The following is a 27712-nucleotide window of genomic DNA, read 5'->3' on the forward strand; positions in this document are numbered from 1 at the left end:
GAAAGAGGAAATTGTCCTTTCATAGTATTCTAAAATGCCTATAAAGAAACAACTTGAAAATATTAAGTTGTAAGAAAATTCAGCAAAATTACTAATTTTGAAATAATTTGTACTGAAACTTATTTTAAGTTTCACCTTAACTGAAATGGTATTTAAACCTGTGCTTAAATCACAGTGAAGTTACCCTGTGGCTGAATATATCCTTGCACACTTGCTGAGCCTGTAGGAACTAATAGCAATTGAACAGATCTTGAGATTCAGAAAAATTATTGGTGTTTTCTGCAGTCAGCACAGCCCCATCACATCCTCTATTAATCTGAAGCTATGAAACACTAATATGAACTAAAATTTACAAGAATAACCCTATAAATTCTACTCCTTTACCTTTTGTAAACAAAATATATATTTTTTTACTTTAAAAAGAACTATAGTAATATCTGCATGTAAAATGTGAGCTTCCCAGAACCTATATTAAATTAAATATTGACTTACCCAGTACTATGCCATTCATTATTTACTTTACCCAATCTGTGGGATTTATTAAAAAATTGATAAGAATGGCTACTGGTAAAATCCTTCCAGGTGAGCTCCCTAGCCAAGCCAATTATGAAATAAGTCAACCTACAGTTACTACAATAAAATGACAGTATTCGATTTTAGCAGTTGGTGATATTTTAAAAGGACGCTTTGAGACACTTACTTGATATGAATTAGGTGCAGTTTCATATAAAAAAAATTTAAGATTGCTTTTATTCTGTTATTTGCCAGACCTTTCTGTTCCCCTCTGCCCTTTTCTAAAAGTTGGTTTCTCATTTTATTAAAAGGGTTTTTTCCCCTGTATTTCAAGAGTTCTCTTTCTCCCCTTATACTCTCTATTTCAAACCCACTCTATATATTTCATCAGAGTGCTCCACACCAACCTGCGAGGAACTGTGAAAATACTTTTAAGTGTGAAGACAAGTTTATAGGGAAAAGGACATTTCCAGGTATCTTTTCCATCGGTGATAATGGCTAGAGTGCTAGAATGTGTGCAGGAATGAGTTTTGCACACAATTTGTTATGCATGCAATTCCATGGATAGACAGTTCAGGCCTGCATAGGTTTCAATGTCCTTAACTCAGATTTCCCATTAAACCCTAAGCAGTGCACATTAAAGGAATAATCAAAAGCATTCTCGGTATTGTTAACTACAAAAAACACAGCAGGGGAGTGAGAGGCACAGGATCCACAAGCATCCTTTTTTGGTTGGTGTTGTTTTTAGTTAATAGATTGTTTTTGTTATTAAGTCAATGGGTAAATTTAAAAGTTATGAGGGAACATGACAATGTTGCATGATACATCCTCGGCCCTCCAACTTCAATTTCTTTCATGTTGTCTGGGTTTGTGGTTGCTTTCCAACAGGGATACACTTCACCTGGTTTTGATCCCCAGACAAGATCAATAACTTTCCAATATAAAGAACCTGTACATCATACAGGTAAAAAATATTACCCTCAGAGGGTAGCTGGTCACATCCTTGCTTTGAAAGACTACAAGTAGTTTGAAAACAGAAAATTAAAGTTCATAACATTTAACCAGTAAGAAGGTTTTGAGCACTGAGAGCTCCTCATACCCTGAACCAAAGCAAACCCAATGTTTGTGACATACACATGAATGCACTGAAACATCCCGTGGAAAAACCACCTTAATTCAGGTCACCATTAGAGAACTCTGAACATTAGCCGCTAAATTTAACCAGTAAGAAGGTTTTGAGCACAGAGAGCTCCTCAGACCCTGAACCAAACCAAACCCAATGTTTGTGACGTACACATGAATGAATGCACTGAAACATCCTGTGGAAAAAACACCTTAATTCAGGTCACCATTAGAGAAGCTTGAACATCAGCCGCTACCTCTAACACCATTGAGTGTTCCTGGAAGAAAAGGACTTCAATTCCCAAAGAGGTCCCTGTGGGACCAAAGATCCAGGCTGAAGTCCCCAGGCAGGGTGTGGTGGCATTTTGGCAGACACGTGCTGGGGCAGGGAGCGCACACCCACAGCACGGGGCCATCAGTAAGTGAAAATCTCCTGTTCCTGAGCTGCTGCCTCAATCTTAGAACCAGTCTGGTCTGAAAAACTGTTTGTTTTGGCACAAAGAACTTTGCTCAAGCTTTACAGAGATCCAGAAGAAAGCACACAGCATGAGAACCTAAGTTCATGATTTTTCATTATGTTTGGATACACTACTAATAAAGATTTCTTGACAGAAAATCCTCTGCAACATCATATCTATCAATACCAGCACTCAGACACTAATTCTGTCAACAATAAAGGAGTGATCATAATCTTGCACCTGCATATAAAGAGCTTATGGGCTTTTATTTGATAATGAGTTGCAGAGGTGCCGTGGAACTGCAAAAAACGTCTCTCCAGGAGACAGCTTAAGAACTGACACACCTGTAATCATAACCAGGGAGATGGTACTTCCTTTTAAATCAGTGTGTGGGAAGGAAAGAAAATGAAACCTCACATATAAATACAAACACTACTTAGATATTAATTCTGGGTCTTGATATGAAGTGGACAAGATCAAAGATGTGAATTTTAATAACTACCCAGTTAATTTTAAAACATTTTGCGAAGTTCAATGTTATTTACCATGTCAGAATCTTACAAGAAGAGATGAGGATTAGAGCCTGGCCTTACTCTTGCACCAGCATAAAATCTTCATTTTCATTTTCTTAAGGCTGAGAAAAGGAAGAGGAAAACAAACCTGTCCTTTCAAAATTCAAACATTTTGATTTAACCTTTGTGATTTTATTATAAAACATCCACATGAGTTGTTTTCTTTAAAAGCAGTACAAGCTTTTATTAGATATGATCAAATATTTCATAAGCCTAAATAAATTATTCAATTTAGAGCTGAAGCATAATTAAAGGATGGGCATAAACAAGAATCTTGCAAACAGGAATTGGGAATCCTTCTTGATTCAATGAGCCAATGCACTAGAGAAAAAAACAGACTGAATCCTCTTCTGTTTTATTTTGTTTTGCTTGTGAGAAAACGCTCCTTCCTTCATAATGTTTCTTCCAAACCTTTCAGAAGCCAGCAGAAACTGTACAGAATCTTTCTGTTCTTTAGAGGAGATTTGCAGGAGGGGGGATTTCCATACTGATCTCTTGGAGATGTGTTGTCTCATTTAGACTCTTTGAAATGCCATTTTAAGAGCTTGGGAAGCTTCCAAAAGAAATCTAAGGAAGTTTCATATTAAGAGTTATTAAGGTATGAAGGAAATGTTATGGGAAGAAAATGTTATGTGGCAGTTTGCAAAATAATTGGATTCTATAACCATTGTGGAAATAGGATTAGCTTTTAAATTCTCTAAAATACTTGCACAAGCAAACAGCAGATGTTTCTTATATTATGAAAAGGACATCCTATACATACAGTTTAAAATATTCATCTGAGGCATAGTAGTATATTACGTTTAAAGCTGTGGGGTTTGACTTTAAAATTTTAAAAAGGTTTTGTAAAGATTTGAAACCTTTGAAATATTTTTTTACAAATTAAAGTAATTAAAAGAACTAGTTCCAGACAGCAAATGAAAACACAGCCATTTAGATGACATTAAGTTATGAAAATATTAAATTTTTTTGAATGTTGTCCCATGTGTTTGCTACAGATGGGTGCTTTCAGAAAAGATCACTGTGAAATTTTACATTGGAATTATCAAAGTACCCCAAAGAATCTCTTTTCCCAAGGAGTTGCACAGAAAAGAGGAGGGGTAATGGATACAAGTTGCTTCTGAGGAAATTCTGATTACACACAAGGAGAATACTTTTTCCAATGAGAACCATCAGCCATTGGCATAATCTCCCTAGGAAAGTGCTAAATTCCTCAATATTGGACACATTTAAGATTCAGCTGGGCAGGGTGCTGGGCCATCTTATCTACCCCATGTTTTTACAGTGCTTTTGCCAAGAAAGCTTGAACCAGATTATCCCTGAGGTCCCTCAGATTATCCCCCCTCCATCTTCCTATCCTGTCCATGCTGTGCCATTAACCTTCTAAATATAAAGCATGCCACAAAGGAATTCCACTACAAGCATGAAAATTTAATTAGCATATACAAAGAGAAAGAAAATAATGCATAATGACTTTTTTCTCCTCCTTTAACCTAGAATAATCAAGGATATTAAAAAAAATACACGACGAACAAATTTAAAGCTAACATGTTCATGTAGGGATTTGTTTTCTAGTTTACGTTGTGTGGAACTTGGAGTGATGGACATTTACCCTCCAGATACAACCAAACAGCCAGACAATGCTTCAAAGAAAACCACCACAGACACTAATTTTACTTAATGCTGACATAAAACCAACAGCCCAAAACACATTACCCCTTTTTCCTGTATTTTGTGTGAGAATACATTGCAGCTCATTCAAATATCAGTCAGAGAAACATCAAATTTTTTTAATGCCTTTCAAAATTTTTTCATCTGGTTTCGTGAGAATCCTGTTTTTCTTGCATCTGCATGTTTGAAGAAATTTATGACATGCATGAAAAATTTGCTCTTTTAGTTTGGCTCCTACTTAGCTTAGAGGAAGGAGAATTAGAGAGACCCACAGGTATTTAGAGTAGATTGAGACTGATATTCCCGTTGTGAACATTTTCATTAGGTGTGTAATAAAATGAGAGTGAGAGAGGAGGGAGGGAGAGGTGACATCCTCACTAGGATGGACTCTGCATTTCCAGGCAGCCCAGGGGCTGCAGTGCTGAATTTCTGACCTCCCTGGGATGATGTGGAGCTGGAGCTGGGATCCTCTGCGTGAGGCCCTTGCCAAGTGCCTGAACGTTCCCTTCCCATCCCAGGAGCCCAGGTGTGTTGTAGATCAGCACAACTTACAAGCAGTGTGTGGAAATTTATTATGATAATTGTTGCTTTTATTTTTTATTTCCCTGAACTCAAAGATAATTAATGCCAGTGTGTGTCCTGGTGTCTGACTCCCTTAATTGGCCCTATGGTGCCTTGGGTGTTTGAAAATTCACTCACTTAAAGCCTTTTTTTTTGTTTCTTTTTTTTTTTCCTTTTGACTTGTTTTCCTGGAGCTGTTCATTAGTGCCTAAAATATTTGATTACATTTAATTGTAATGTCTTCAATTCTGTGCACCTGCTGCAATTTATGCAGTGGGGGAAAATAAGACCTACAGAAGCTAAAAAGTGACATGAGGAATTGAATGTTAAAAAGAATTCCCATGCAAAGGGTAATTGGGGTTAAATATGGAAACAAACCAAACATATTCTCAGTTGGGTTTTCCTACCTGCTACGGTAACACCAAAATGATTTATTGCACAATAGTTTCATTTTCAGTGTTCATATTCAAAGGTTTCATCTCCTTTTTAACATTCCTAATTATTTTAAACCACATCTCCAGCATGACAAAGTCCATGTAGTGTGGGTCCTGCAGAGCTGACGTCCTGAGCCCCACTCCAACATGAAGATGTGTTGTTTTAGTACATCTTTCCAGTCTTGCCATCTGTCTTTTAACAAAATATGTACATTTTGCTATCTTTTTTTTTTCCTTACAATTACTGAAATGGTTACAATTTCCCTGGCTGACATTTTAATTTTAAAACACAGCTTACAGCATTTGCAAATCAGTCAATAATCTAATACAAATTAGCATCACTGAGTACTCAAATTCCCCTGACATCTCTGGAGAAGGAATAAGGGATAGAGCAAAAGAGAAAATTCTTGTGTATTTCAAAGAGGGAAATTACATTAGAAGGTATTTTTAAAGTTGTATCATACTTTCTCATTTACTCCAAGGGGTGGTGTAAAACTGTAGAATAGGTTCTAAAACGTATATTTTTCAGAATAAAGCTAATTAGATCAGTTTTACCACTTCAATGTTAGCATGATGTGAGAAATTCTTATTTCAGCACTGCAGAGGAGAAGCAAAGAACAAAACTCTCACCTGCTGATGTCTATGATAGCTTACAGCACAGAGCTCACTGCTGTGACCCATTAAGTACTCTTTGCCATGGGAATTCTACAATTCTTATGCAGTAGCATCCCAATGCTTTTATTTATTTCTCTGTTTGGTAAATATTACCTGGGGCATTTTAAAGCAACAGTTAGTGATCCAGACAAATCAAGGTCAGAAACAGATTTATCTACCATTTCTTACTAAGCATGGCTCAGACTGAAAAATACAAACACTGGTATTTCTGCTTTTAGAATAATATTAGTGATAATAGTCACAAGCTGTAATAAACTGTCAGGGCTCCCAAGAACGTTGCCACACAATGAACATTTTATGTTAACATCTGCATTGCACTCCATTGGGGAAACCACAGAGCTGTCAACAAATGCTAGAAATTAATCTTACATCAAATCAGAGATAGCAATACATTGATGGGAGATGTGATGACAAACACTCCTCTCTAGTCATTCCCAACAAGCCTTTAAACAAATGTTACAGCAAATGTGTGGCATATTTTTACCTCAATTCAAGAACTGTCCCTGACGTCAACAACAGAAGACTGCTCTACAACTGAAGGCATGGGACCAACAGTGAGCAGGATGGTATTTTATTCCCTAGATTCAAGACAGATTTCCTGTCAAGACACTTGATTTATGTTTCCCTGACCTCCTGTGTAAAATGGAAATAAATGATGCTTTTTGCCAGTGTTTAATCACAGCACATTTGGTACCCCCAGAAGCCACTGCTTTTGAACTTCCTTAAAACCACACTCCACTAGTCACACTGTAAATTACAGGGCTTCTCAGATGAGAGTATCAATCCAATGTTTTAATTCTGTTTTTGCAAACAAGCCTGAGTAATTACCTCAAAAGAGGTGATAGGATGCATTTAATGGATTAAGATTGGTCTCATTATTTCTATTTTGGAATATTGAGATTGTTTGACACATAGAGGCAAAAAAAGGAAAAGTGGCCAGAGCTGTAATGTCCAGCAGTTAGGGATGACATGGAACTGTGACAACCTTGGTAGCAAAGCGGCTGAAGTACTTGCACAAACAACATGCAATTCTCATTATTTTAAGTAAATATTTTCAATTTTAGACTTTAACATGACTTGACAAAGCAAAACCAATTAGATTTTTGATATTCAGGTTAATTACTCAAATACCAAAAGGATGCAAAAACTGTTTACAAAAGAACATTGGTTTCAAAAAAGTAAGTAAAACTAAGATATTCCATGCAGTTGACAGTGAAGGAAAGAAAACAAAACAAAACAAAACAAAAAAAACCCAAAGAGGAAAACCCACCAAAAAAAATGTTTTCCTCACATGATAAAATCAAGCAAATGAGAGCCAGGCATGTTTACTTTACAATCATTTCAGAAAAGACCAGGAGTTTCCAGTTTAATATTCAAACAGGGCAAACTCCAGGCTGTGCAAAGTGCCAAGCACTTTTAGGCACCTGGTCCTGCATCAGCTCTTTAGATCTAACAGGGCTTTAGATGTTTCTTTGTAGAGAAGGTCCTGCTTATGTTGTATCTGATATCACATTCAATATAAATTCAGAACACAATCTCTGCCTAAGACATGGCACTGCAGTCTTCTGTCTACTAAAAAATACAAACACTGGTATTTCTGCTTTTAGAATAATATTAGTGATAATAGTCACAAGCTGTAATAAACTGTCAGGGCTCCCAAGAATGTTGCCACACAATGAACATTTTATGTTAACATCTGCATTGCACTCCATTGGGGAAACCACAGAGCTGTCAACAAATGCTAGAAATTAATCTTACATCAAATCAGAGATAGCAATACATTGATGGGAGATGTGATGACAAACACTCCTCTCTAGTCATTCCCAACAAGCCTTTAAACAAATGTTACAGCAAATGTGTGGCATATTTTTACCTCAATTCAAGAACTGTCCCTGACGTCAACAACAGAAGACTGCTCTACAACTGAAGGCATGGGACCAACAGTGAGCAGGATGGTATTTTATTCCCTAGATTCAAGACAGATTTCCTGTCAAGACACTTGATTTATGTTTCCCTGACCTCCTGTGTAAAATGGAAATAAATGATGCTTTTTGCCAGTTTTTAATCACAGCACATTTGGTACCCCCAGAAGCCACTGCTTTTGAACTTCCTTAAAACCACACTCCACTAGTCACACTGTAAATTACAGGGCTTCTCAGATGAGAGTATCAATCCAATGTTTTAATTCTGTTTTTGCAAACAAGCCTGAGTAATTACCTCAAAAGAGGTGATAGGATGCATTTAATGGATTAAGATTGGTCTCATTATTTCTATTTTGGAATATTGAGATTGTTTGACACATAGAGGCAAAAAAAGGAAAAGTGGCCAGAGCTGTAATGTCCAGCAGTTAGGGATGACATGGAACTGTGACAACCTTGGTAGCAAAGTGGCTGAAGTACATGCACAAGCAACATGCAATTCTTATTAAGTAAATATTTTCAATTTTAGACTTTCATATGACTTGATAAAGCAAAACTAATTAGATTTTTGATATTCAGATTAATTACTCAAATAACAAAAGGATGCAAAAACTGTCTACAAAAGAACATAGATTTCAAAAAAGCAAGTAAAATTAAGATATTCCATGCGGTTGACAGTAAAGGAAAGAAAACCAAACAAAACAAAAAAACCCAAAAGAGGAAAACCCACAAACAAAAAATGTTTTCCTCACATGATAAAATCAAGCAAATGAGAGCCAGGCATGTTTACTTTACAATAATTTCAGAAAAGACCAGGAGTTTCCAGCTTAATATTCATACAGGGCAAACTCCAGGCTGTGAAACAGCACTTTTAGGCACCTGGTCCTGCATCAGCTCTTTAGATCTATCAGGGCTTTAGATGTTTCTTTGTAGAGAAGGTCCTGCTTATGTTGTATCTGATATCACATTCAACATATATTCAGAATACAATCTCTGCCTAAGACACTGCACTGCAGTCTTCTGTCTTAGGTATTGAGAGAATCTGAAGTTTATCAGATTTAGTAGCTTTGCACTGCTGGGCTTGGAACCATTCCACAGGGATCCTTTTAGCTCTGCTCCCTGCAGCCACAGGGCCAACAGGCAGCAGGGCTGGCACTGGGCACAGCCCAACCCAGCCTGCACTTCTGCACATCTGTTAGGAGCCCCTGAATAAAAAACTGTGTAAATATAAAAAGGACAACAAGAGTTTAAAACTGAAATATTAAAAAACCCTAAATGTTTCTTGCAGTGGTGGGGAGCACCCTGACAGCTGAGAATATGTCCAGCACATGGCTGCAGGTGCGGCTGTCACAGAGGGGAGTACATTTACCTACAAAGGACCTCTTCAATACTTGCAAACTACCTGGAATGTAACAAGGTTACAGAATGACTATTACTAGAAAAGGTTTAAATATATATGCATTGTCACAGCTAGCTGAAATTTTGGAGCTTTGCTTTTCAAACCCTTTTATAAGCTCATCATGACGGCATCTTCTGCACAGCTCATTCTACAGAGGTCTTCTCCATGATGTTCTCATCTGAAATATCCCACCCTGTTGACCCAGTGCCCCACACAGAACTTACTCTATGATAAAGACTTAAATAAACATTCCTGTATATGGCTGAGAAAAGAAGGATAAATTCCTTCCTGTGACTCTGCCTTCAGGTTTTTCTCAGCTCTAAATACCAGCAAGAGTTCTTGTCTCTTATTTTTCCAGCTTCTTGTGAAACTTTGGCAGAATATACAAGCTCTTTGCAACAATCAGTGAAATATTGATTTTTCAGACCAATGTACGTTTAGAATATCCTAGTGCAAATTTATGATAATCAAACTTAACAAAAATCAAAATAATTTCAAAGATACTGTGATCTTGAATATTTAAAAGAGCATATGTGCTATTTTAACACTAATATCCCTCCAGCATATAAAGCCATGATCAAGGATTAATGAGTTTTTTTATTACAGCTTCTGAGTTTTTGAAAAAATATTCTTACTAACATTTCAAAGTGAATAAAGAACCCAGTAATCTTCTTTTGTGAGCATTATGAATATTTAGAGATGCAGAACAAAAGTCTTTCTTACAAGCAAAAACCTGAAGGCTGTTAGACTCCTCCCTTGAAAACCAGGTTCAAGCGCAAAAGTTTAGGAAGAAAGGAATAAACATAGTCCAAAACCAATCCATTACTGATCTAATTATGAAATGTCTCTATGCATTCTTTTCTTTCTAGGTAAATCAGCCAGATCTTTCTGTTGTTTTATTTATTCCAAGTATTAAAGTAATTAAAGAGGAAGATGCATAAGACACAGAGCAGTGAATGTCAAGAACACTTGATGCAACACCCTAATGATGAATGTTCCAGCATACTCAAAGAAACAAGTTTCTCTAGAGATTGTTTGGATGAAAATAATGTAATGGCACAAATAGCATAAGCTGAGTGTGTGTGTGTGTGTACAAGGAAGAAAAGGAGAGAGACAGGCAGCAGTCATGTTTCTTGTAGTTAGTGGTGTGTGGTGAATAATTGATCATCCATTGCTTCCCTCTGATGAGTTCACTAATTCTCTCAGTGCCACACTCCTGCAAGTGTCACGATCACTATTAAACCAGCAGAGGAACCCAACAAGCCCCTGAGAATACCTCCTGTCTGGGATGCCTTTTAAAGCACCAACTGAAAAATTAAATGTGAAAAGCAAGAACATGATTCTGAAGTCTCCTTCACCTTTGCTGTGTGCTCTAATGCTGTACTTGATAGGCACTGTGCCACAGCTCAACACTGAATTTATGGTGTCTGCAATTTGTAATAAAGGAAGGGAAAGTAGATAGAGTCATTCCGTTTGTTGAAAAAATGGCATTAACTGCTTATTTTATATGCAGTCAATTAACAGCACAATTTACAGACTTAAAAACGATTTGTGAGTTAATTTGCACTTTTGAAAACGATGGGCATATAACAGCCAGAAGTATTCAGTATGATTTCATACTGAACAAATTCCCTTATGAGATAATGTATTAAGGACATTGCTCATTTCAAAACCTGAAGACAAAGCTGCCCTGTGCTTTAGTCTGTGGTTACAGATATTGCAGAAGATAGGGTATTTGTCTGGTTCCAGTGAGCCACAGAAACTATTCAAAGGTAAATTATTTTTCCTGAATTCAGTAAGATGATCACAGCCTTATTTTTCAGACTGTTAAAGAGTACAAGAGCTCAGATGGACAAAGCTGTGGGTACACACCTGAGTCACCTAATAGGATTCCTGTATGAGTAAGGGCAGATTTGCCTCAAAACACTTTGGTAAATAATATACTCCCAGCAACAACAGCAATTATTGTTTACAATATTTTTACAATATCAGCCCTCACATAACTGGAGGCAAGAAAGCTATTTTACAAATAAAATGGCAATTAAAAGCTCTATCACTGCTAGGTAGGTACCCCATTCTGTTACAGCAGTTCTTCTCCAACACAGAAAGAAACAAAATGAAACCAGATAAATCAGGAAAATCAAACCCAGAACTGGGTTGACAAACAACAATATGGGAAACAACCTTCACAACAAATAAGCAATGGTGAGCAGAACAATGACAGTAAAAAAATGTGCAGCATGTGTACAGTCCATGTGCAGAAAGAAAAATATGCCAGCTTTTGAGTGAAAGGAATTCACCTACCAGTCTGTCAAAACAGAGAAGCATTGTCCTCTAATATAAAGCATGGCAGGTTACTTTGTCAGGAAACAAACCGAATATGGTACTGCTGAGTTTATTACTGTTCAACATCATCCCCTTCTTGTTGATATGAATTATATCCCTTTTTGCCCATGGAATGTATATGGCATCTAACCAATAATAGAGAAGCCCAGGGCACAAACCAAAAAGCTGTCTGGGCACTCACAGAAATGATGGAACAATATATTTTGCACATACACTTGGACTCCATGAAACCACATTCACATGTCTCACAGCCAAAGCAAAAGGTTTGAATTTATGCTACGACTGTGCATGACAATTCCTGCTTTGCAGCTCCAGTAGGTGAGAAACACATCCCTGGTCTGTTACCCTGGCCAAGGGGCCAGGGGGATGGGAGTGCCTGCCATGGCCTGTGTGTACCCCCTGCTCCAGCAGGAATGCTCAGCATCCATTGACACAGACATTGCTCTGGCAGGAGAAGACCATGAGAACTGAATTCCATGGAGAACATTGCACTTTTCTGACATTCACAGACAAATAAGCAGCAGAGCAGAACATAAATGTGTCACATGCTTCCTTCCAATCTATCATCTTCACCATTTTGATATAAACCTTGAAAAAGAAATCTATGTAGAGACCCTGGCCTGCCATCTACAGTCACATGTGGGACAGGGCACAGGTAGGTACACCTAAATCCCAAACCATTGTTTTGGTCACACTTGGACATCTTCCTCTAAACAGGTTTTGTTCTTATTCTTCATTCCCAGTTCTGCATGAAAGGCCAGGTAGGCAAGGCTTTGTAGGGCTGAGGTAGTTTTGTCCTACTGATTGTAGGAATCCTTCACCCTTAACATGAGGATTAATCAAGGGAGTTATCCTAATGTTCTTTGCACCCTACTGCAAATTCCAGGTCAGTTTAGAGAAATCATTTACATGCTGATACTTTGCATAACAGCATATTAACTGAAAAGGAGATATGCAGAGATCATTTTAACTGAAAGTAATTGCTATGTAACCAAGCTTTCTTTGATTTTGCTCACCACAGTATTTTCAACCATATTATATCTTATGTTCAGCATTGGAAATTATGATGTTTATTAATGACATTGCTGGATAAAGTTTAAAAATAAATAGTTTTTCTTTCTCTGAAAATTTCTGACATATCAAACACTTCTTCATCTTGAATTCAGAGAAGAAATAAGAAAACTAAAAATAAAATTTAAAATCATCTGAGTGATTAAGAAAACTTAATTTCTGTTTCAAAATTCATTATTTGTAATACTACAGATTATCTTAACTTAATACAAAGTTGATTTGACCAGAATAGAGACGCATTTTAATTACAAATATTCAAAAAGGGATATTCCTACATATTTCAATAGTTGGGGTTTTTTTGAAACAGAAACCATGAAAGCTTATCCTTTCCTACAAATACTAATTTTGATTTCCTTACCTGCTCCATTGCAGTAAATCTAGCTCCAACTATGAGTCAAGTGTCAGAAGTTTACAGAGAAGCAGGTGTTGTACATGAGAACTGTTGTTTCTTGGAGATATTGTTCCTCCATTCTAAAGGAGGACATCAAATAAATCCATTTGCTCATGCTTTTAGCTGACATTGCCACAAGAATTTAAACTGGTATGTGAAGCTCAAGGATACACAAGCAAGGCAAACAAGCACAGACAACCAAAACCCCAACAAAACCCCAACACCCCCAACTCTTATCATGGCAGTAAGAGCACAAGACACACTCAAAAAAGTAGATTCCAAGCAGGACATGATCTAAGAGTGTACCAAACAAGAAATCGTGTTTTCTTGGGAGTAATGTGGAGTGGATACAGTATTCCTCACAGAATGGCAGTGCTTCTCTAACAGCTTATTTCCCCATTCTTAGCCAATGAAAACTGGAAATGTATAAAGATTAAAAACAAACTATGACAGTTCATACACAAATAAGGCACTTCCAAGTTTTTCCTTGCATTCATCACTTTTATAGCTACAAAACACTAGTTATGAAACACATGAAGTACACACTAAATGTCTAACCTGGGAAACATGCCCATTTTTTGAAAGACTTCCTTCAAAAATATGTTTAGGGAAAAAAAACCAAACCCAACCAAACAAAAAACCCCACAAAGTGTATCCTGGTCTGAAGAACGGGAAATAAAAAACTAATTTTGCCAATATTGATTTTAAAGAGGGCAGAGAACATCCTCAAATGCTTTAACTAAAAATGTACAAATAAAACCCAACAGACTGGATAGTTATACAGTAATATTAGCCGTAATGAAAATAATTTGGTGTATTTATTTTCAGACATTCATTGTTTGGAGAAAGAGAGCAGGTAGCATATTTACACAACCTGATTCACAATTGTTTATCTCATGACAACTCTTTTGCTTTCCCACAGGATCCTGTAAAAGGAGGAGACTCATTAGCTCTACATATTCTGCAGTAAGTGAACTTGAATACTTGAACTTGAATAATATGAACCATTCATATTTATTGGCTGATCATTTAAAAAGCTTACAGCAAACAAAGAAACAAATTCAGGACTTATAGTGCAATTTTAAGGCCCAGGAAAAAGAAAATAGGAAACAGAAACTCCTTCCTACTGGACAAAGACATTTCCCTCCTCTCCCTCTGCCCTGGCAGGAGTATTAAGAGGATTCCTAGATGAAGAACTGAGTGAATTTTTTTTTTTAAGGAATTTCGTTACAATTCTCTATGCATACCGTTGTGTATTTTCAGGCAATATTTTTTAAACAAGAGCTAATCCTACTAATTAGTCATAAGCAGGTCAAGCAGGCATTCCTTTGGCCAAGTGTTACAAAAATTAACCTGCAAAATAATTAATTGAAACAAATGTCTCTTACCTTTTAGATACAGTCTGTGTTTTCACTATTCACATGGCTAGATCCCCAACAACTCCATGTCTACATAATGTCAGCGACTTGCACTCACAAATGATTAAAGTGTCTCTCTGGAACACAAAGTGGAATAAAAAAAACCCCAAAATCTTAAGAGAGACTTTTTTCCCCCTGTTATAGGCTGGGTTCTGAACAACCTTCTTACACTGAGTCATCATTTAATGAAGGAATCCAAAATGAGCAGGAATGCCCAAAGAGCAGTAGTGTGTAGTTGCTTTTGTGAAATATCTTGCATGGACTATTAGGGTTCAGACACACTCCCCACCCTTCCAGACACTTTTCTTTCTTAAAATGCAAACCCTGGGGCACTGCCCTCCCACAGGGATTCGTGCATTGCTAACTCAGCTGGTGTAGCTCCACTTTGATGGAATTTTGCTACTTTTTGAATAGCTTGGAAAATATGTTGAGGGCTTGTACATATATTAACAGGTTCCCCAACACCATGTTTAAAAATGCATAAGTGATCAGATGAAAGAAAACCTGCAATTTATCTACTTGTATCAATATTATATCCCACAGGATATTTTTTCTCTGATTTCAACTGAACTGCTATACTCTTAACTCTAATACATATTCTATCTGGAATTTACCCCCAAATTTCAGTTCTTCCTTACATCCCTTTCCACTTCCTTGAAGAAACGAGTGATGCTCTGTTAGTCTAGGTAGCATTTGTTGGCTTTGATGGATTAACCCAGTGTTTCTTGACTCAGTAAAAAGTCCACACATCTCCCTCATTGGCAATACAAATTCTCCCTAGGCAATAAACATCAGCAAAGAAACTCCGTCCATGAGATACTTTTATACCACTTTGTACTCTACTGAAAAAGTGAACATAAACATGTCAATCATATCAAGTGGATGTAACTTGTCACTTTTTAAAATCAAAACAGTTTATAACTATTTTAAATTACTTTTGATCAAAATTGCAGCTACAATCAATGACTATGAGAATCACTGAAGATTTAGATAACTACAAAGGCTATTGCACTAATTTCAATCACTTTTTAAATTTTTTTTTTTGTAGATGTTGTGGACTATTAAGATCTCAATTATATATTCATTATTAAACATTATAGACTACTTAGACTTCACACACCAGATCAGTAAAATGTTATCACTTAAGCTGTCACACCTGGCTCACTGCAAATTAGTACTCTTAAATCTTTCTACTCTAGAGTATATAATTTTAAAAAGGTCAATTACTTCCCTAAAGAGTTTTCATCATTTGTTTTGTATTTTCAGAGAATTTCTAAGCCTCGCTGCTTGTTTTTCTCCACACTTATCAGTAACACTTAAGTTCTTCACTAATCAGCAGTGCACACATCCTCCCGCTATAGAAACCAATATGAGATACAATTTCCATAAGCGTCAAGTACAGGTTCACTGCTTCATTGCCCCTCATTTCAATGGTATTTGTGGCACTATTTCACTTAGGTTCCACTGAAAATTCTACCCATGTCCTACAGGAGCCTTTGCTATTTGCTCTTTAAAATAGCATTTCCGTTTTCCTTTTTTTTTTTTTTTCCTGTTCTGCTCCACAAAAATCCACTCCAAAGAGATCAATGCTATGTGACCACATGGAGATAGATCTATCAGCAGGATTTCCAGGACAACATGGAAGCTTAGGTTATCAAGCAAAAATGAACAGATGGTCCTGTCATTCCTTATTTCAGAAAAGGTGATTGCAGTGATAACATCTGCTAATAAGCCTTTCTTGAGTATCCTTTAGAAAGTCAGCAAGCAATGGTGTTAGAAATGAAAGATCAAATTGGGTCAGACATGCTCTTCTCAAGGTGCACTGTAGCTTTCATAAAGGTAATAGCAAAATGGATTGAATGTTCACTCCACATCAGCTGCTCTGAAAGGACTGAAAATATGTGAAGGATGCAGCACACAAGAGTTGTGGATTAGGAGGGAGAAGTACCTGTCCTATGCTGAATGCTCAGCAGCATGGAAATGTCCCAGGTTTACTGCTTGATGTCCCAGCTTTTTTATTTTTTGAGTTTTTAGGTCAAGTTTAAAATATTTTTTCTACTTCTGAAATGACTGAAAGTCTTTAAAGGAGAGAGAGAGAAATCTGAATTCCAAACTTCTCTGTAAATATATTACACTACAAGGTATTTTAACTATTATACTATTTGACTATTATAAAAACAACGCTCTACATAATATTACAAAAAGTGGCTGAAACGGAAAAAGAATATTTGGAAATAATTAGTTTTGATTTAAAGTTTAGCCTATCAGAGATTATTTAATAAACTTTTCATCTTTGAATATTATGATGCAATCAGACTTTCAAGGTATTAGACAACTACCAGAGGAGTAAGATTTTCAAAACTCTCAGCTATTAATTTCCAAAAATTCCATGAGCTTTGACATCTATGTACTTGTATAGTTAAATAGGTAATTAATACTTTTTAATAGAAAGAGTTTAGGGATAATTTTAACTATCTAGTTATCTAAAACCTCTCAATTCTTCACTCTCCATTATCTATGGCAAAACACTGTGAATTCATAAATTTTATGGTCGTTTGTTGCTTGTTGTGTTTTGCTTTTGTTGTGTTTTGTTTTTTTTTATTTTCATGGTTTTTCATTACTCAAAAAAGACAAGAGATATATATATATACACACTTATAACCTCCTACAATATCCTCCATTTATTCTCCCTTCCAGGAGAAAAGCTCTAATTTTATATCATCTCTTCAGTAGGACTCATTTTTCAGGACAGCTGGGCCTTTGTAATCAGGTTACCCTCTGCTGCTCAGGGAAAGAGTCAAAGAAGTACCATTAAGATAACAAGTGAGTAGAGTTCCTTTGAAATTTCTGAGAATCATCCATATAAAGAACACTGAAAGAGGCTCTGCTCAGCATTTTCACACAGATCTTCCACAACAAATACATTTTAATACAGGTTTTTGTAAAGCCAGTATTAGTTTTTGAGCTCATTTAGCAGTAAAAGCTGAACAAACATATAAGGTTCTGCTAGCTTGAAGGCCCTCAAATTCAGCCATGTTCTTCAATTTCAGAAATGTTTCCCATGATGATGATCTGTCTCTGGTTCCTTGAGCTGCTCACCTTACGCCAAATAACAAATCTGAGGATGAATTACCAAAGAAAGGTTTGCAAACATTACCATCACCAACTATCCAATGTGTCTCCTTACCACCACTGGGAAGAATAAGGTGACATTCAGACTGTAATGAGCAAAGACAATAAAAACTTTCCCATTTCCAGCTGTGGTTTACATTTCTCCAAACAGTGCTGTGTTCTCCTTGTTTATGGGAAAGAGATACTAGAGAAAAATTGTCAGTGGCTGAACACGCTTAGCTGCAGCGTTTACAGCAAATTCAGCTGGTGCCTTTGCAGAAGCCATCCCAATTCTTCTCAGCTGCAGCTGAAGTGCCATATCCTCTGGTCACATTAAAATGAGGACAATTATGCATTTTAACCAAGACAGATCAGGGATACCACTGCTGCTCTATGCCAGCACACACTTACCCAGTCATATCTGAAAAGGCTTCTCGTATAATGTCTACCATAACCAACTGCTTTTATTGCTTAATTGTTCTCAACATGTCAGCATTCAATTTTATTTTACAATGAATTGCTCTTATTATAGGGGTGAGAAATGCATGGTGAATTTCAGTTTTTCTTATTGTTTTTTCATTATTAGGATGTCATTTATGTTCTATCCAATCTTCTATTCTGCTTATGTTTTATGGCAGAGAGAAGGCTAATACAGTTATTTCTTCTAAAATATTTTAACTACAATGGGATGAATTACAAGCTTAATTTTGTTTAGTTACCACAACTTGTAGAGGGGAGGATGGAAGGCTGCTGAGCTTGTTTGTGATATCATAAAAACTGAAATGGTAATAAGTAAGCTTATAATCTGCTATTCTCTTTACATAAGATAGTGAAGCCCAGGATGTTCAGTGAGCCGTGAAATACAAACCCCAGCAGATATAATATCAAAAGAGGCTTTTTTAAACAACATACTTTCACTTTCTTGCAACTGTTTACAGTGCATTCATGTGTTGTGGAAGACAAATAAAAGTATGTAAAACAGTGTGTTATTGCTATGCTACACAACTTTAAAAAAATATATTTAAAATAGACTACTTTAGAATTCTGTTGCAATACTTTTCCTGAATGTTAATATATTCATAAATATATATGTAAACAGTCTGATATCTTGAACTATTTATAAAGTAGTATACTTTACTAGAGAAATATCATCTTAATTATATTACCATGAAATGCAATCTGATTAATTTATTTACTTAATAACTTCTTTTGGAATTAGGTGCTTCAATTACAGTCATTACAATCCAAAACAACAGGTAAATAAAGACAATAAAATACATGTGTCCTAAATCAAGCCTCAGTGATTACAAACCCAAGCTCCCACTTAGTGAAATAGCTGGAAAGGTGTTGGTTAGAGCTGGGCCCTTCAGACTAGAAATCCCTTCAAACTCTGTAAGAGAATTAAAGGCAATGCCAAAAGAAGCAAATCTCCAAACACCAAGAGCCAGAGCTCCCTGCAAAGCCCCGGCTGCCATGGTGGACACTCCTAGAGGGGCTCCAAAGTCTCTGCAATCACCACAATCCTGTTCCACACTGACCATGGCACTGCCAGGCGTGCAGAGGAGCAGTCAGAGCTTTCCACTGGCCTTCCAAAGTTGTTTACCTAAAATCTCTACACACAGTGTCTCAGAGAGCAGCTGATGGTGATGTCTCAGAGATGTGGCCACACAGCTCACAGACACTACTGGGACAGATGGGAACTACAGCCTGCTCTGGGAGTCAGGTGCAGCTCCAGACAAACAGGACTCTGTTCTCCCACCCACCTAAAGCAAAGATTGCTTTCAATTTATTTGAATATGCACAGTCTGAATTAAATGAAACTAAAAAAGGAAAATAGACATTTTCAGGAAAGTTGCACATTTGCATTTCAGAGTTTCCACCTTTCAGTGGATTATCAGTCAGAGACAAGCAAGGAAATCCTTGTTTTGAATGAAAAAAAAAAACCCCAAACCACAAACTACTAGATATCTTAAAGCATTATATAGGGCAGATACACTTATTTCTAATATCCGCCTGTTGCATGAAAGATAAATTCTTTACCAGCTTATATTAATAATAATTATTTACATTTTGTGGAATTAGACTTTAAAGTTTCATTTATTCAGACACATGGAAGAAAATGTCGTTATTCCTTCTATATTATAGTTAGCTATAGACTAATAGAAATAAGGAGAGATTTCAGCAGGGTTTTTTAAAATTTGATAAATATCCCTCAGTCTTTTTAACATGAAATAAATTATGATGTGTTGAACAGGGAGGTTGGACTAGATGACCTCAGTGTTCCCTTCAAATCTTAACCATTTTGTGAATCACTGACACATAACACCAAATGTAAGTGCAGCACCTGAAGTAAATTCCTTCATTATTTCTTAAAATAGATTATATAAATGTATCAAAGGGAAACTTAGAGGGATCCCCAAACTAAGGACTCACACATTTTTTTTAAGATGAGTCTAATGTTTTTCTTGCACTCTTAAATTTATTAAAAGAAAACCCATTCACTATGATTCTCAGACTGTAGCTCAGTCTGACTGTGTCAATACTCTAATGGTACTTAATACACTTTTCCACTCAAAGTCAGAGAAGTGCTGAAGCACTCAGCTGAACTGGGGCCAATATACAATAATCAATAACAGATCTTCTCATCAGCACAGTCCATTAATAAAAGAGTACCAAAGGAGGAGGGTAAGTACATTGCCCTGCTGCTGTGTGTCATTAGCAGATTTAGGTCACAGGAAGACTCCTGGAAAAAGAAACAGCATCAACTCAGCTACAGCCTCGACACAGATCCCAGCAGAAAACACTGCAGGCCACCTGCCAGAAAGCATTCCTTCTCTTTAAACCATTCATTATTCCAGCTAAAATTCCACAGCATGGGCATTCTACAACCATCTTCTCAAAACAATTTTTTCATGACCAAACATTAAATGAAGATGTATAAGCAGGAAGAATAATATTTAAATGCAAAGTAGGTACTCATAAGGCTCGATTCCAAGCTAGTGGAAAAGACTTACCAGATGCTTCAAATATTATTAGGGGTAATACAGCTCCAACAATAGCTTTAGAAACCACTCATAAACCTCAATTAAGAATTTGGAGTGTGATTTTTAAAAGAACCTGCAAGACAGCCATCCAGCTAAATAGAAATACAGGAATATCCTGGTAGTAATAATAACAGTAATCATAATAGTAATAGTAATAATATTAATAATCCAAAATTTCAAAAATATGTGAGATTGCAGCTGAAGATTTTAATGCCACCTAATATTGATTAAAGAAAAAAAAAATCTAAGGTTCATTCACATCAGCCAAATTGGAGAATGCTTTAAGTCCAATTTTCAGAGATAACAAAAATACTTCCACTACTAAAACCCCCTTGATATTACTGCTAATAAAATTTAACTGATGGAAAACTCCAGTAAATTTTGTTTAAAGTGTTGTCCTAGATGTAATAGTGAATTCTCACAGGACTATTCTTAGAAAGGCAAAAATATTACAGGACAATAGGGCATTAGAGTGTTCCTAATTCATTCCAATTCACAGAGGAATGCATCCTGGTTTCCAACATGAGAATCCAATCTATTTGATGTGTAGCTGAGTTGAAATGAAATCACAACAGCAGCAAACTGACGTTGTCTATTTTGCTAAATAGAGAAATACTATAAAAATGGCTTTTCTCTGTTTTTCTTAAACACTGGTGGGCTCTATTTATCAAAGCACATATGGCAGTAGATCTAAGCTATTCACCTCTTATTTGATGGCTATAGTCTAGTTTGTTACACTTACACCCTGGAAAGCTCTTACTCTGTGATATCTGTGGACTTGTCATTGAGATTTTTTTTGAATACTTTTATTTCTTACTAGATTTTAGTACATACCTGTTTGTTGTGATTTATACAGGATAATCTATATTCATATTAGAAAGCACAAACATAAATAGTGGTTTACTACAAATTGTAACAAGCTCTAGGAGAACCCCAGTTTAGATTACAGTTCTGTCTGTGTAATACTGTGAAGACTTTCATAATATTAGCAGAAACCTGAAATAAAAGTAGCACATTCTTGGAACTGGACTCAAACAATCCTCTTAAATGTTCTTTAAGTTGATTTTCTGAACAAAATATTCAAGCCCACTTTTATTTGTGGCATACCATGCAAGAATATCACACTCTTATTTGAGACAGCAAATGAAGCCAGAAAAACTCTTCTGAAGAATGTTGGGAATGTGAGTTTTCAATGGGACTTTGGCTTCTAAAGACATAAATGCATTTGCACATTCTTCCTCTAAGTGTTTGCCATAAAAAATATCACAATTTTTAATACCTATCCACTAAAACTTTGCATGCCCATATAACTAAACTGCCTTTATATTGGCCCATCTACTCTGGGTTCAGTATAGCACGACTCTAAACTCCCTTTATAAGGCTCTTCAAAGTTCTCTGGTGGGTGATTTCTCATCTACCCTTTTTGGATTATTAAAACAACATCTTTGTAGTATGTATTATTATTAGCAGGTATAAGCAGTCTTTTACTATACACAAGATAACACAGCACAAACACACATTTATCTGTATTTTATGCTCTCGCTCTTCAAGTACAAGTGTGGAGTTAGCACTGAGCAATTTACAATGTCCTGAATTGTGTATTAGTGTGTCTAATACATATTTAAGACCTTGAAAGAAAATATAATTTTGATAAATAAGACCTAAAGATGAACAGAGATGTAATCACATGTTTATTGCAGAATCAACTCATTCCCACAAGAGCAAATATGTCTGTGTCACTGAATTCCAGTCAGGATTTACACTTCCTATTTCTGTGTACATCTACTGTAAAAGACAATTTGCTGTATTATAATGCAGAAGATGAACTGAGGAAGAGACCTTGCTTTCTAAACCATGTTTCTAGATCTCCACATGTTTTTTTTTTTATGGCAATGTTAGATTAAATATGAGGACTAAATGAAAGAACCTCTAAGAAAATACATTGCATTCTTTATTTATTCATTTCTTAAATATTAGAGGGTTTTTTTTCTGTGCTGCAAGCTAGGAGTCAATTTTTATATATAATAAGATAAATGTTAGTAATTTAACTACACTATAATAATTAGACAAATATGCTCATTAAATGAATATGCATTTAAACCAAATTCATTCTCATGAAAGCCCAGCTCGGCCCCAATAATATACCATTTATAGAGCAAACCACCCAGAATATCCTGCAATTAGAACACTAAACTTGCTTAATCTTAAACTATCCTATCTTGGGTCACGTAAGAGACTAAAACACTGAAATTCACCTTGAATATTAGTACATTACTAGCCCTTTTTATGACCTGACATTTTAACAGTACAATCTAAATGCTATCAGTAAGTATTAGTGAAAGTGTATCCTTGATCTGCACTTATTTTAGTTCACTAAAGGTCCCATTTGTTTTTATTGAGGTTAATGGATCTGAGAATACAGATCCATTAACCTCAGAATTTTTAAATGTTAAATCAGCAGCTTTAAATAAATGTTAACATGAGGCAGCAATTACTGATACTGTAATCCCAACTGGAGGGCAAAGTTTGGAGCACAGGCTCCCGAGAATGTGTTAAACAACCCAAACTCCTTTATTAGTAAGATTTAAAAAAAAAAAAAGACCCAAACAATACAAAGCTGAGTATTCTCTGGAGCTACAAGCATTAAAAGCATATTTCCTTAAATGAAAAATAGAACTATGCAGCATAGTTCTATAGTTTAACTGAGGGCTTATATATCTGCTAATTCATCTGCTATTTTGGCTTTGAATAATTGTCTTAATGCAAAAACTGTGTCTGTAAAGTGATAATTTACACACTCACCCTGTGGTTATTATTACTTTCAAAATTAACATGTCACAATCAACACTTATGAATGAAAGTTTTTTAGCTGCCAAGAGATTATTATATAGCATTTAAATAGCTTGATGTTCAGAAGCAGAGTTTATTGTAGACCAGCTATTTGATATCCATGGCAATTGCTATAGGGAAGAGGAGCTCTCAGGGAAGCTGGAGCTTTATCATTTGTGAGAACTGTGTTGTGCACCTACCCCAGCTGTCAGACAGGTCCTTGAACAGTGACCTGGGAGCATCCTGTCCCAGATTCCCACTGCTCTCAGCAGAAAGAAAGAAGCAGCTACCAAAAAACCACACACTTATTATTAGGTAGGAGTATTTAAAATTTAATCACAAGGTAGCCTTTAAGGGAACTCACCTGCTTTTTAGCCACTAGAAATATCTTTTTTCCCCACTAGCAGCATGTATTGACTGATAATAAACCAACAGAAAGTAATGACTTTTCCTAGAGACACGTATTGAATCAACAGGGTTTTTTACAGTTGTGCAACCTCCTGAATTGCATTTACAATCATCATGGTCACAGAGGCCAGAGCCACAGCAGCAGACCCATGGGCTATTTCCAGTTCTCACAGAAGAGGACAAATATGTTGCAGATGGTGTGAGAGCTAACCAGGGCTATTCCATGTGGGAAGAACACAGAATGGCACTAAGCAGACACTTGGAGTATCGTGGATAGGCCAAAACAAGTGTTTATCATGTTAACATGCTTTCACTACTTGCAAATGGTTCCAAACATAAAAAGGAGAAATAAAGAGAAACTCATTGTTAACAAATGGCATCTTCATTTTCTTCTGTTATACAGAATCAACCTGCCTTCTAATATCATCTGTCAGCACAGAGGACTCTTTCTTTAGGTTGAATTCACCTTCATTCCTGAGCAAGGGGAGAGTGAGTGGTACTTGTTCATGTTCAAATGGGAAGAACATTTCCAGTCAAATTCCTGGGATGGAAACCCATATGTGGTATCAAAGGTTTGTGCTGGTTTTAATTAGGTTTCATTCAGAACACATAGGAAGTGTTTGGTCTCATTCCAGCTCTCTAATTATTCACCTGCCTGTCAGCCAGGCCATATTTTGCATTATATCACCATGTCTTAAGTTTTCTTTTTTTTTCACTGAGGTACCATTTCAAAATGGTATTTGCCATATAGACTGTGGTCTCCCACAGTGGAAACTTTGATTTTATTATTATACAGTGTAAGGGATGAGGCTGGATGAATAAAAATGGTACACAAGCCACTTGACAATATTGTACAACCTTGCACAGTAGGTCATAATAGGAAAAGTAAATTAATTTTGTGAGCTTCCTGGTGTAGAGCAGACATTCAGCTAAACAAACAACAGTACAATCACAGAATAAAGACACTTAGCTTTGAAGCAAACATTGGTCAGTCCTTGTAATGAACACAATGAGGTAATTAAAAAACTCCAACCTACAAAAAGCCTCATTTCCACTTTAACCTTACAGATACGTGGCACAGTATTAGTACTTTATTTTTTTGAGTACATGGGCTGCTTTATTCTAGAAGCTCAGGGGCCAGCTTCAGTAGAGAATAATAATTGGGAAAGAAGAGATATTTGCTGGTTTCAGTCTTTTCCATTAGCTGGTCACAGAGGGAACATTTTCAAATTTTCAGTATTTATGAAACAATGTCTTCATATTAATCTAACAGCTTCATGTTGAAGGAAAGTGTCCACCTATGAAGTGTTTTCTCCTTCAAGGAAAAAAAAAATACAGCAAACCACAACACAATCAGTTACTTGCTTTCTAAGGGTCTATATATGTATTCACTGCCTGTCTTGACAAAAGTGCACCCCTACAACCTCATGTCTCTTATTGCTACCTTAGGTGTTTACCAGCCTCTCAAGTCTCAGTAAAATCCCTATAATTTATTGTTTAAACCCACAGCAATTAATAATAAAAAAATAATTCTCTAAGCATCACAATGAAAAAGAAACAAGGCAATAAAGAAGTCAACACAGTTTTCTGCATAAGAACACATCCTCAACCAGAGTTCCATGGGCAAGAACACAGAACAGTTTCTTAAAAAGATAACACAGCCAGTCCATAGCAATCAGACAGCAGAGAAAACTACACAGTAATTTCAGAATACATTATATTTAGGTAAACCTTTTCCAAAATAAATACTGAAATTTATCATTCACTTCAACACAGATTTCAGTGACTAACACTGGCATAAAATCATGGCTGATATAAAATCTACCCAATATTATCTTTGGAAATTTATCTACACACTCATTTGGCACAGGCTGAGACTGGAGCCATGCTCAGTTGAAATAATTTGTGATATTATGTACAAACAGGGCCCACTGGAGTAGTCTGTACACACATAGTAAGCTGAATATATTTGATGTCAAACCAGTGCCTGCTACACATAATGGGGGGAAAAAAATAGTAGTTTAGGAGAAAAGTTTGTATGCAGGAAATTACTTCAATCCCCTTTGCATCTCCTCCCAAGCCCAGAACAGAGAATAACACTTTGTTGATAATGAACAAACCAAGTAAATCAAGCCTAATACAAAATCACTGGCTGTTGAACATTATCTGTAATTAAAGTTAAACTGGAATGGGAGTCTGTTTCTTCACACAACTCCCTCTCACTTCCCTTCACCCCAATCAAATAAAGCACAGTGTTGAAGTCATCATCTGGCTGGGGATCTTCACACTGATAAGTAGAAGTCCTAATTATATAAGGTGCTGTAAAGTAGGTGCAGTTGCTACCCAGTCCTTGTTACATGATTTGGGAGAAACTGAGCTTGTACAAAGAAAAAAGGGAGAGATCACAGAATGTTCTGAGTTTGAAGGGACCTATAAGGATCATTAAGTCCAACCCTAAAGTGAGGGGCCCATACAGGTGTCTACCCCCCAGCTGTGGTGTTATTAGCACCATGCTCTCTAACCAGATGAGCTGATCTGGAGGCACCTTTCACACCACTCAATACCCCTATCATGAACAATAAATATAACTCATTTGTTATGCAGTACCTGTTGTACTTTATGGGATAAGCTCCAGGGTAAAGGGAAATGGTGTTTGATGACAGCGCTGCAGACTTGCCTTCTTACTCCTACGGCCCACAGAGTAAAACTCTGTCCCGTAAAACCCTGTCCCAAATAAAAACAACTTGTTCTGGCAGCAGTTTCTCAGCCACCAACCTCACCATTGCTATTTTCTCTCTTGAAAGTCAGGTGGATGTCTGATAAAACTAGCATCTACTCATTCCACTGGGAATCTTTCCACTAGCTTTCAGAAGGTATTTCACAGAGTATCTGCTGTATTAAAAGAGGTCTTGAGAAATACACTTGAAGGTAAGCAGGAGAGGATGGAAACAGTATTCCCACACAGATAGGAGAGAGCATGAACATTGTGTTAAGTAATCCCCTTGAACCACCTGCACTTTCAAAATAAAGTGGTTAATTTGGGAAAGGAACTTCTACTGAACTCATTTCTGGAGATGTTGCTTTGCCAGAAAAGTTTAAAGTATGAGTTTTTACATGTTTGTCTGGTGAGGATACTGTTGTGAACAATATGTGCCTATTGAAAAATGAATGCAAGCACTTCAAAATCAGAGTATTTATCAGAGAGGAAGAAAATAATGTTTATGCTTCCCAAACAAGATGGATGATAAAACACCGTTTATTTAATTTGCAGAGGCACTGCAACTGAAAGATTGCAAATCCTCTGGTAAAACTTCAGAAAGTGGCCTGAAGATGTCAGTAGTCATTGCAGGTACACTGATTTGCCATTCCTACATGCAAAGCACATGTGTTACCTGTGAAGGTGGCCCCTGCTATGAAGGAATTGGTGATAGATGCAGCACTTTGCTGTTTGCCCACTGGCGCCAAGATAGGTGGTTCAGAGCCTGAGCTGAGCTCCAGACACGATATTTTATTGAGATTAGGCACATGTCGCAGCTCTCCAGGTAAAATACAAATGATATCACAGAGTATCTAATACCTGATTGATTCCCCATGTGGAAGAAGTGGATCCACAGCCTCTGCACACTCAGTATCCTGTGTCACTGCTGCATATTGCCAGCAGTCATATCTGCTTCATGGGGGGGAAAAAACCCCAACCTATTTTTATTTTAACAATAAACAGCAGGATTTAAGAGAAGAGAGATTGAAAAATATTGGCAGTACCAAAATCT

The sequence above is a fragment of the Passer montanus genome, unplaced genomic scaffold, assembly GCF_014805655.1.
Source record: "Passer montanus isolate IOZ18808 unplaced genomic scaffold, ASM1480565v1 scaffold15, whole genome shotgun sequence".
NCBI classification, from domain to species: domain Eukaryota; kingdom Metazoa; phylum Chordata; class Aves; order Passeriformes; family Passeridae; genus Passer; species Passer montanus.